General features: G+C 42.3%; 1 protein-coding gene across 1 annotated transcript in view; it reads right to left on the bottom strand.

The window, feature by feature from the left end:
• Positions 1-8,643, bottom strand: part of NALCN (sodium leak channel, non-selective) — a 251,122-nt gene extending 242,479 nt beyond the window's left edge. Inside the window, exons 1-2 of the mRNA XM_074859339.1 lie at positions 8,484-8,643; positions 7,661-7,805 (exon numbers count right to left, since the gene is read on the bottom strand). The gene's annotated coding sequence lies outside the window, so the exon portion shown is untranslated. The remainder of the gene's footprint in view (positions 1-7,660; positions 7,806-8,483) is intronic.
• Between the last annotated feature and the right edge of the window lie 4,155 nt (positions 8,644-12,798).

Genomic DNA, 12,798 nt, shown 5'->3' with positions numbered 1-12,798 from the left:
CCACCTGCCAGGAGTAGGAACATCTTTCACTAGATCAGGTTGCTCAAAGTCCCATCCAACCTGACTTTGAACACTTCCAATGATGGGGCATCCGCAACTTCTCTGAGCAACCTGTTCCAGATTCTCACCATCTTCATCGTAAAGAATTTCTTCCCTTACGCGCAACCTAAATCTTCCCTCTTTCAGTTTAACACTGTTGCCCCCTTGTCCTGTCACTACAGGCCCTGGTAATTACAGGCCCAAGTATCACAATGATGACTGTAACATGAATGCAAGAAACGTTGTCCTCAATTAGCTGGAGAAAACAGTGGGCTCAGGATTGCTGAAGTTCCCATGTGCTTGGTCTCATCTGGCCTTTTCAACCACAGACTGCTGTTTCATGTCCAGACACTATGCACCTATGCATCCTTGGCTGTCTCTTTCAGCTGTTACGGCAAACAACCTATTCATCTTCTTCCAAGTCCCTTGAAGTCTACTCCTACTCTGTCTATTTTCTCTCTTCCAGATTTAAGAGGTCAACTCCTGTCTCTGTAATTCCTTTGCTACATTTTCAGGAAAGTGCTTTTCTGGTTTCTCCTATGGTGTCTCTCCATACATGATGAGCTCTGTATGTGAGTTCCCCGCAGGCTTCTACAAAGGTTTTTCAGTACCTTCTTTCATATCTGCCAGTAAACTAAAACTGCCAATCATGATGACTGTTCCGCCAGTACAACCTTGTGTTTTCCTGCCTATATGCACCTATCTCTTATCTGCTGTCTAATATTTAAAAAAAAAGTCTGAACCATTGGTCTATCTTTATATAGACCATAAAGCAACAAGGTCAAGGTCTTGGACTGATGGTCCCAGCTGGAGGAGGTGACATTATGCAGTAATTGATTTTTTAAAATAAACAGAAATTATATAAAGGGACAAAATAAGGGACAACTTCTGACACCTTTATTAGTATTGGATGGTCAGTCACAGCAATCTTAGTACAAGTGAAACTGGCAAGTTGTCACTAAAAATATACAAATATTGTAAATTGAACATTATAAATTAATAGTCTCTCTAATAAATGAAGACTGAAATAATACCCATACAGGTTGTATGTTCTCTTAATTATCATGGTCAAGCTTCATGCTCCAACTTCTTTCTTGTAACTGAATTCACTACTTCCTCCTCTTTAGCTATTTTTCCTGCTTTCTCCTATGTATTTCTAAGCCTAATGTATTGACCTATTTTCTCTACTTGGACCAAGGCATAACTAGAAATGCTTGAAGCCTCAGAGATGTTGGTGTACTTTTTGAGGTCATGAAGCCTTAAAATGGCTACATTTGGCACAGTGATAAAAAGTTTACTGCAATGTCTTGGGAGCTGCATTTCTCAAGATCTTAGGAAAAAAACAAAACCACACTTTCTAAAATGTTTCTTGCAAATATGTTCCTTTGGAAACTATTACTCAAAAGCTAATCAGTGAATTAACAAAATAATAATTTTATGTTTACCATTTCTGGTAATGGCTATGACCGTGCTCCTAGTAAACTCTAAGAAAATACGTACCAGTAAACAGAGAATCAATAAGTTAAGTACAATCAATGATGATGAGAAGAGGCCCAGGATATGAAACACTGAAAAGCCAATGACACTCCAAATAACAAGCTATGTCCATTTGGGGAAGAAAGTAGATAATTACCATTATGCTTTTCTCAGTATTCCTTATTTGCACATCTGCTGTATAGGAAGATCAGCCATATCCTTCTAATGAAACTCCCATTCACCCTTTTACCCAGTGCCTTTTTTTTTTTAATTGATCTGGGTACAGAAAATATTGTGACCTTTAGACACAATAATTTAATGGATTCATTTCACTACTTAATGTTTGACTAAAGAGATCAGAATTCTTATTTTTAAGAGGTGGCCTTGAATAAACAAATCACCATGCATATAAATCCAGTGGAACAGAGGAAATGTTTATGGAATATAAGAACTTCACTACTTGAAATGAGCAGAAATGCCCACAAAAAGATGCAGAACAAAGATGACAAGCCAAGAACCTTCTGGAAATGGTCTTTAGCAAGATTATTCAAAGTATAGCACTCAAGCTTTTATGCAATTTTTTGTTGTTCTCACTATTATTTTTCCAGGGAACACACAGGCTTTTACATATGTGTGTTACTGTAGAGCAACACAAAGCCCAGTGCAGCCTCAGGACTCTGCCGTGTGTGTAAAGAATTTTAACTCTTGGACTACAATCCTTTTTCACCTGTTTCTGCAAGGGGGAACCAGCTGAAAGATGAAGAGGAGGAAGGGAGCTGTGCAGGAACTCCTTCCAGCATGTGACACGCAGTGAGCACCACACCAAGCTGTGCTAATGGGTAGGCTGTAGTCCTCCCTAACTCCAACCAGAAATCCACCCCTGCAGTTCCCGCATTGATTCCAACAAACAGCATTAGGACTTTCTTTGATCACAACCTGTTATTAACATGAAAAGCTTAATACATTCTCTAGGATATATTTCTAGCTCCAGAGTTTTTAAGAAATATTGGGTGCAGGGCAGAAACAGATTTTGAGACAGTAAAATACCATGGAGTTTTGGGGCTACATCCACTTCCCATTTCTCTGGAGTATTTTTTTTACAGTAGAATGAAAATCCACAGCACAGGTGTCAATCTTCTCAGGGAGGAATGTAATATCCTTGCTTTTAAATCTCTCCTTTACTTTTAGAAGCAAAGACAAAATAAAGGAAGAAAACCAAATGGAAAATTACTCACACACTGAACCCCTTCAGATCCATTTGGGCAGCCTTTTCTTCTCTCTCTCCCTGAACTTTCAGGCATGTTCAGCAACCACCACCACCCACTAAATTTGCAGCTTCTGCTAAAATGAAAGTATGCTAGCACAATAGTTGGTGAACTTAAGACCCACGGTGCACTTGGGAAAAAAAAAGTCTGAAGAAAATCTAATCTCAGTTTGTGATATCCACACTAACCACAAGACGCTCCTGCAGATGAAAGTTTGCACTTCCTATAAAAATCAAAAGATAAATTTTTAAAAGCAGTTGATCCTACACCACATCAAATGCTGAGAAATCCGTGTCTCGTTTTATAATGCAAGCTCACTGTGTACAGCATAATCTGCTCAAGAAATCTCTATCACAAAGTCAGAAAAACGTGCTTATAAATGCTCTGGTAGTTGAAAAGCAGGCAGTTGAAAAATGACTTCACAGAAAAATGAACAGGAAAATAAAGCAGATAGTCCTACCTACCACTTATGGAGTGAGTTTAAAAACCAGACAAATCCTTGGAATCAGCAGTGTCTGGCTTCCAACATACTTCTCACTGCCTACTGACTTTGTCACCTGACATCATGTGAGCACTGCCTGAAGGTCCTCCCAGGGCTGGCCACCTACAAGCACTCTCTTCAACACCAATTCGCTCTTCTTTGAAAATGTCAAGTTCCCTTCCAACTTTTCCCACTTCCAAGAGAATAATTATCTTTGAACCTTTTACTATCTGCGAAAGCTAAAATGGGTGACAGGAAGAGGACGTGAACACCCATACACACAGCATGATGACAAAATACCATTTCCATATTATACATTTTAAAAAAACCCAAACCATGGGCTACCCTAGAGAAGAAATGGCTCTTAACCATAGTATGCATTATATCATTATAGGAAAATTGTTAAGTTCTCATTCTTTCATCCCAACAGCCTTCTTTCCCTCTTAGCAAATTGTCACTGTTTCTCTATTGCCTGTTCCCTCCATCCCCATGTTCTTCCATCCCCGCTTTTGGGTACAGGTACAGGTGAATGGCATTTCAGTATTTGTTTTCATGTAGCAAAATGTCTGAAGAGAGCAAGTCATATACATGACAGTACAGATATATTAATTTTAGAAGGGTAAAGACACAATTCCAATGGATACAGTCACATGGCACATGCCACTATGAATGTTACTAACTCCTAAGTAGCTTCAAGGAAAAACTTACTTCAGTATTTGTTCTGTGTGATATTGTTACTGCATCTGATAAAATGTCCTAAAAGATCTCTTCATTATTTTGAACACAGTATACTGCTAAGAGCTGACCAAACTTCAGTATTTATTAAAACCAAACAGGATTCTTCACAAAGAAGGTATACTAAAGGAAATATCCTAAAAATCAGTTACATTCATATTTTCAAATCGTTTGGATACAGGTAGGAAAGAACAGCTGGTGACATCTTGTACTTATTAACAGGACCCCAGATCAAAAATACCAGACTGGGGTTCACAGAGTGAAGAAGGTTTAACAATTGCTTAAGGCTGCTGCTGTAAGAACACCTAGTCTGAAAACAGACAGGTGTCCAGACTTTAGGTTTTTGCTCCCAACACATCTCCTGTGTCTTGTCTTACCATCAGCTAAGGACAATGCTCACACAGTATTTATTTCTTAAATATGAGTTCTTCCTCTCAGACCTAGACAAAATAATTCAGACCTACTCAGCAGAGGGAATCAAATATCACATTGCATACAAAAGCTGATCTCATGTAAGCCAGATATACAGCCTACCACTACTATCACATAATGTCATATCACAAGTCCTTTTTACTATATGTTTTCTAACATCCAGAAAATACAATTTTGAAGAAACTACACATGCATATACAGGGTGCTGTGATGCAGTCAGATAATCAAATTCATAATTTTAAATAGAATTGGTGCACTTTTTAACATTTTTCAATTAAGAAATTGGGTCAAGTAAAAGAAAAAAAACAACTGAAGATGATTTTCCAAATGGCACTGTTAGACCACAACATGGCACATCCCACCACACCACTTCTTTTACACACAAAGTAGAGATCAAGGTACTCAGCTACTTCTGTAGTAAAGAGCAGGTGCACTCTCACATTTCAGGTATACTGAAAGGAGGGACACATGCAAGCATGAAGCGGCTACTTCTCAGTACAAGAAACCAGCCTTTTCAGTGGAAACCAAAGCACAAGCGTGGTGAGCACCCTCAATCTCCCTCCAACATGCTGGACGTTGGCATGATTGGACAACAAGACAGCTTGCCAAGCCCTGCAACTTAAATATATGCTTAGATATTACTCTGTCAGAATGGTTGATAAAGTACTAAAATTTAATGATGGCAACCGAATGCACAGTAATCTGCAGTGTTCATAGCAGGTTACTGAATGTGGGGTATTTCAGGGAGAGGATGGGTTCTCTGAATCCTCTCAAAGAATGACCTGCTGCTGCCCGCCCCTTTGCTTTCACGGAGGGCTACACCACAATTTCCACCTGGAGATGAGTAGACCACAAAAGCAAATCCCAGAACACTGCTCTTGTATTTTTTCCAGCATGATCCTTACTAAGCACATTGCTGCAGGTCTTTGTCAGGTATGGGCTCTTAAGGATTGTCATACAGACTACACTACAGTAGACTCATCCTAGGGCAGCAAGTGGTGGTTATGTGGCCCATAATCAAAGTGAACTTTTGAAGTAATCTAGCTGTTAAACTGTGCTATATATCCATAAAGGGAGTATATTTCCATCAGGCAACCCATCCTCTCCCTGAAATACCCCACATTCAGTAACCTGCTATGAACACTGCAGACCCACGTTTCAGGGTTTTAAAGAAAGGGATGAGGGCATTCTTCCCAGAATGATGCAGGGGTGGAAAGGAGCTTCTCTGTAGGCAGATGGCTGGCAGCATGCCTGCTGCTTAAGTGATTATTTTAATGTTGCTGGGATTTTGTTGTACCACTAATTACATGTTAGTGTGCCTAGAACCTTGTATACACATCTTTTCATGATTTAAATACATTAAAAATTAAGATAAACAGTGGTTATATTCTTTTAGCATTGTTACAATTTTTGCTAAAATAATTATTTAGGAAATTTGAATATTCTAGATCATCTTTGCTTCCCAAGTTCTCCCCTCTCCATCATTTAAGGAATCACCAGTGACATAGTTAACACTTAAGTATTTTAAACATGAAATGCTGAAAACAAAATTAGGACTTTCTTTTTTATCCTTTATCTTTCCTTTAAAACAAACAAACTGACATGTGATATGCATTTTTATTGCTGCAGAGCAGTTCCTAGAAGCTGCAGACGTAACCTCTGGTACGATACTACCATCTTCACAAACACAATGATTGAATGTAACTCCCAGGAAGAAAAGGCCAAACCCAAAGGCTTTATTGTGGAAAACTGAGATCATAGAATCATCAACTAATTCAGGTTGGAAGGACCTCAAGAGGTCTCTAGTCCAGTCTCCTGCTCAAGCAGGGTCAACTCTGGTGTCAGACCAGGCTACTGACGTTTACTCAGATTACTCCAGTCTGGTCTCGAAAACCTCCAATGATGGAGACTATACAACTTCTTTGAGCATCTTGTTCCACTGCTTGATTGTCCTCACAGTGGGGGAAAAAAAAAAAAAAGAGATGAAAGAGGAAAACATCACAGAAAATAAAGAAAGGAAAAAGAAATTACCTAGTAAGAACCAAGACAATTTGCAGACATAGTCTAGGAGTGGTATCTCCCAAAGAAAGACATTTATCAGTACTTAACCAATACAGGAAACTTCAAATGAAATAAAAGAGGCTATAGAAGTAAAGAAAGGGAGAACTGAAAAAGACTGAAAGGAAAATAAAATATGATTCAACTCATAATGCCCATATTAGGCTGACTTTGCTCTTTACCTCCAAAAAGATTTCATGCTCAAAATCTACAGGACATCCAAGTCATTTTCCAACCATGGAAGTATTCTATTAGTAACACAGTAAAAGTCATTTGTGAATGCAACACCTCTATTTTACTCATAAACACATCAAAAATCTTGTTTACAACTCCCTGAATTCCTAAATACCTTGGGGGGTGGGGAGGAAACTAAAATCCCCAGAAGCCAGTAACAGTTCAATCTCATCAGGAGATACCCATGCCTTAAGAAGTCATTCTTCTCTGTGAAAATCCGAGACTCCCCACCTCTTCCAGAGCTTGGTCCAGTGGCCCATTACTTCCTGCAACACAGCTTGACACTACTCATCTCCTGTGGTGAAGGTTTAAGACCTGAAACCTCTGTGACTCAAAACCTGGGTATGGATGAATGCCACATAGGTCTACATAGTGTTCATGGTACCAGCAATGTCCAGAAGCTGGAAATAAGTCAAATCAGAGTAAGCTGTATTTCCAGGAAGTAGAGCTTAAATGGGAATGAACTGTGATGGACCAAATTTCAGATCAAAATAAAACAGATGCCCCAAATAAAAAGACTGTGTCGACATTTCTAAAGCACAAATAACATGCTAATTGTTACGACTTTAAAATTTCATTTTAAAACACAGTACCAAGCTCAAATGGTTAAACAAAAATTCCCCCAACTGTTCCTGAAAGTCCCCAAAGGTATATACATGAACTTGCAGAGCTGGAGTATTCTGGCAGCCAGAGAGAACTCGAAGAAATATAATTTTTTTCTCCCTGCATTAAAGTTTCTTAATTTTGTGTTTTATGCCACAAAACTTAGTTCACTGTTAATATGTATTATTTCTCTGTTGGTTACTTATAGAGGGCAGGTGGGATGTGGCTGCTGTGGAAGAAGATGAAAGAGAGAGGGACAATGAATGAAACAGGAAATTAAGGATGCTTAAGACAAAAACAAAAGACTCAAAATAGCATTTAGTTAGTATTTTCTCACCGTGAATATTTATTTCCGAGTGTCTCAGAATGCAACAGTGGGTAACCAACCAAATCATAGCTGACTTAAAAGCTGTATCTGCACATAAAGGCCATCAGAAACCTCCATCCTTCCTAGAAACGCGTCACTGACGTTACCGGGAGTGCTAAAATAAAACGATGTCAACGTTAAGCACCTCTCTCAACGCGCAGTGTTGAGGCCCCCGAAACTGCACGTTACAGAGACTGACTTCAGGCCTTGGTACGTCGCTCTCTCCAACCGCCCCAACCCCGAAGCCACCAGCCCCGGCGAACGAGGCGAAACCTCCCCTCAGGGAGGCGGCTCCCCACAGCGCACCCCCTCCCGCCTCGGCCCCATCCACAACCACCCCGTTCCATTAGTGCACCCCCGGCCCGTGACGGAGGAAGAGGCCTGTTGGCCCCACGGCCCGGCTCTGCCTCAGTAACGAAGCGAGGCGCTTCTCGCGCACCACTGAGGGATGCGGAGGGGGCCTGGGGCGGCGGGGGCAGGCCTCCAGTCTCCCGCTCCCTGCGGCAGCAGGCCCCGAGGCCGGCCCGCCGCGCTCCCTCCCTCCCTCCCACGGCGGGGGAAGGACGGTTGGGGCGGGCGATGAGGAGGGCGCCGCCGCCCCTGCAGCCCCCGCGGAGCCGGCCAGGCCTCCCGCCGCGCCCGTCCCCTCCCTGGGAGCCGCCAGCGTCCCCGGGAGAGCCCCGGCGGTCGCCGGCGATGGAGGGGCCGGGGAAGGAGGCGGGGAGGAGCCGGGGCCCACCGTGTACCGAGCCAAGCGCCGCGCAGCAAGCCGCGCCCGACGCCTCCGACCTACCGCCAGCATCTCCCTTCATGGCGCGGTCGGGAGGGGCCGGTCCCGGCCCCCGCGGGTGTGTGAGGTGTTACGATGGTGTGCCTGCCTCGTACGCCGTCCTCCCCGCGGTGGATCGGGGCGGCGGGGCCCGCCCGGTGGCGGCGGCGGCAGCCGCCCTCGGTCTCTCGGCAACGGCGGCGGCGGGCGGCCGCGGGGACGGGGCGGGGGTGTGGGGGGGCCGGGCGGGGCGGCCTGCGGACCGACGGCGGGGAGGGAGCAGGTGAGGAGGAGACGGGACCGAGCGCACACATGCCAGTTCGGAAAAAAACAAGCAACCACCACCCTCGAGTTGCTAAAGGCTCCCGGTTGAGAGGAAATACGGCTTAACCGCTCGGGAGCCGGGGGGTGAGGCCGGGACGGTGGTCCCGTGGCGCAAAACACTCCCACAGCCACTTGGAAATGTGTTCGCGGCGCCCCGAAACCCGCGAGTGGGGAGTGAGGTGAGGGGCAGCCCGCCGGGGGTTACCCCTCGGGCTAGAGCAGGCGAAGCCGCTGATCAGTACGGTTTTGGTTTGGGGTGTTTTGGGGTGGTTTTTTCCTCGTGACGATCTTCAAGGATAGTTTTCTTATTTTGGTAGGAAACCCTGTTTGTGCACCTCAAAGCTTTTTTAGTAGGCGCGCACTTCTTTGCCGCTGCAGAGCCTTTACTTCACTGGTAGCATCAGCTGGGTGGTCTGGTTAGTTTTCAAATTACTGAAGAGCCAAATAAAGGCTCAGTCTTGAGCTCCACGGTGAAATAAATCCATGAAATAGCATCACCTTATGTAAAGAGATACCACAAATAAATGAGTGAATAAGTAAATACTTGGGAAAACGTTTCTGTAAATGAAGTCGCCGTGTTCCAATCTGTATTTTTACCTTCTTGGGCAAAAAAAGTAAATTTCTCTAAATTGTGATTTGTCTTTAAATGATACTAGTTGATATGAATAATGTGAGCCCATAGCCTTCTGGCACTTGTAAAATTAGCAAAATTAAAGAGGTAATCCTGCAAATGCAGTTGTTGCTACAACGGCATTAAAGACATGGAATAGGATTTGAAAAAACCCTTAGCAAAATACATTGGAAAGCAGAAAGAAAATGTATGGCATAAATTGTATTCGGTTCCTTTAGATTGTATCTATCTGATGCTTATAACAAAAACTAATAAGCCAGTTAGGGAGCTGGCCTCAGGATTATGGATGCAGTCCCGCCAGCGCTTATGTATGTGCATTGCCAGTATTAGCAATTCCAGTAAATTTAAGCACCTAATTTTAGTGTTTGCAGGGCTAGTGTCTTTAATAGCAATCAGCCAGCTGATATCTCATGGAAAAAAAAGGAATCAGTTTAAGAATAAATGTGTTTACAAATAATACTCTTCACATTTTGTCTTTTTCCTCCTCAGTTCTATTTTATTTCTTGGGATAACTTGCTAGGCAGCATTATGCTTTTGGTGATAGCATCTCGTAAATGAAAAATGACAGTTGCAAACAGTGAAATGTTGCAGCTATATCTAAGTGAAAGAAATCAACATTTGCCAGCAGATGTGACTTTGTGCAACAGTTTTCCTGTGGATATACTGGCCTAGGAAAAATAATTCTCGATAGACCAATTGAGGTTGGACAGAGCCTCGGGAAGCCATCTGGTCTTACCAATCTGCCTCAACCAGGCTCAGCTATGAGATCACACCAGCTCGCTTAGGGCTTTATCCAGTTGGGTCTTGAAAACCTCCCAAGACACAGACTGCACAGTCTGGGCAATCTGTTCCAGTGCTTGACTGTCCTCACGGTGGAGGACTTTTTCCTGACATGCGGTTGGACCCTCTCTTGTCTGCTGTCTCTCCTCCTCCTGCCATGCACCCTTGGGAAGAGCCCAGCTTCATCCTCTTGACAGCTTCCCTGTAGACCCTGGCAGACTGGTTTTAGGTGGTCCCAAAGCCATCCCTTCTCCAGGCTGAACAAGCCCAGCTCCTTCAGCTGCTCCTCATAGGGCAAGTGCTCCAGCCCCAACCACCTCAGTGCCCTGTCACTGAACTCGCCTAGCAACATCTTTCATGTACTGGAGGGGGGCTCAAAACTGGATACAGTATTTTAGATACTGGTTAATGGGTACCAAATAAAAGGGGATTAATTACCTTACATGTGGTTTGTATTATAGAATACATACTTCCTTATGTATTTCAAACTTCTGCTTGTACCTGGTATATTTGGTAGCACAGTGTTAAATTTTGCCCTATCTGCACATTCTGAGCCTCTGTGAACTGCAGGCTACTAACGGGGACCCACACTTTCAGCAGAAGGTAGGATTCTCTTGGACAGCCAGTCCATGAGCACAACTTGCAGCAGATGATGCTAAGGCTGGAAGAAGGGTTTAGCCCCTGATGTACCTGCCTATGCGCAAAGGAAAAATAGTCGTGTCTTTCATTTAAAGAATTGTGCAGACAGTGAAGGTCTGCTGTTTGCAAGAAAAAGCCCTTTCTTGCTTTGCTATTTCACCACAAATTTACTTTCACATCTGTCACTTGAAAAGCAATTATGAACATTTTAGAACTTGAGTGGCATATATCATGTATGTGAGGATAAAGTGGAAAGCTTAGATATTTATAAAATTGCTGATATAATTTTGCAAAGAGTCTATCAGTCATTTGAAGTCCATGCTGATGTTTAATATTTAGGGCTGAAGTTTGGTTTTATTCTAATTTAGAAAATTCCCATTGACCTAAAGAGCAAGTCATAAACACACAGATAAGGACTGAATTTGGGAGTTAATCTTAAGATGTTACTTTATGGTAATGTGAAATAGATCAAAAGGAAAGATATGCCTTAGTAAGGACTTACCTCTCATCTCTATAAATCTAGAACAGATAAAGCTCATTTGAGCTTTACTTGTATCTCTCTTGTCCTTACTTTCCATAAATATCTGTTAAGGAGATGAAGAGTAATGTAAATAAATTTTAAAAACATCCCAAGGAGCTGAGTTTATTGGAAATGCCATTGTTGGAGTTTGATTTACCACTTAGGACAGAATGCACTGCTTGATCAGATTTCAGATAATCTATAATGAGTAAAAGAATTCATGAAATATTCATTTTGAAATGATGCTTGAGCTTTTCAAAAAGGTCACAAAATGTCATTTAGAAATTTCAAATTAAACATCAGACCCAAAGGAAGATTTAATCATTTAGGCATAGGATACAAGTCAAAAACTGCTCTATTCCTGCTTTGTTGCTGTCTAGCCCCAGGGCATCCAGAGTCCTTAGTCATCTTAATGGTGGTTACCACAAAGTTCTCCCTTAGTCTCAAGTCCTGCTCTGCACACACTGAGCAGCACCCTGGTTTTGCCAGGGCTCCGCGTGATTCAAACCAGCCCAGCAGCCCAGCTTTCTTCCATCTGAATGATCTGTCTGGCTCAGACTGAGAGGTGGTCTTGCTCTGAAGTGTACAACCATAACAGAAATGGTCGCAGAGCAACATCAGACTAATGACTGCAAGAGATCGGTTAGCATTCATGAGTAATTTTGATTGGGATGGATTACAAAATTGTCATTCTTGAGTGTCTGTGACCAGCATCAACATTGATGAACCAGAATAAAGGACATGGTGTATGGTTTTCAAAATTTCAAACCTTGTGGAGGGTCCTAAATCTACAACTATGTATATATTTGGTTTCCTTTCAAAAAGTACTGAGTACTCAGAAGAGGGGCAATAACGGTGTTACCCCACCCTTTCTTTTTCTTAATTTCTGTCTCTCCTTCATTTTTTGTTTAATAACAAGCAGCAGGACCCAGTGCAACACGGAACATTGAAACCATACGAGATGGTTGCTGTTGTCTGGAGAATCTGGTGTGCATATGTTCAGCTCAGGCACTCAACCTGAGTTACTGCAGTTTTGCTTCTAAGAAGTCAGCAGTATCTATTTTTTTAATTTACTATCCTTAGAAACAACTCTTTGGTCAAAAGGATAAGAATGATCTTTCATTTAACTCGTTCAGGTGACTAGTTAAATACAAAAATCACAAACATTCATTATTTTATTGTATTTGCCACTATTTTAGATTTTTCAGCAGCAAGGAACATTGTCCCTTTGAGAAGTAAGGCACAATTTGACCCCAGAGTGAGAATTTATGTTGGAAAATCACATGTCCGTTTATCTCCTTTCTTGGCCTCTTCAACAATACTGCTAACTTGGATTACACCAGACCTTGACTAGCTTTCTGAAGTAAGTGCTAAACAGTTAAGAACGTAGTAGTATGCTTTTTAAAAACATACTATTAATGCTGGCATTCTGAGCTGTCTTGCAA

The sequence above is a fragment of the Strix uralensis genome, chromosome 2, assembly GCF_047716275.1.
Source record: "Strix uralensis isolate ZFMK-TIS-50842 chromosome 2, bStrUra1, whole genome shotgun sequence".
NCBI lineage: Eukaryota > Metazoa > Chordata > Aves > Strigiformes > Strigidae > Strix > Strix uralensis.
This window is presented reverse-complemented; position numbering and strand designations above follow the sequence as displayed.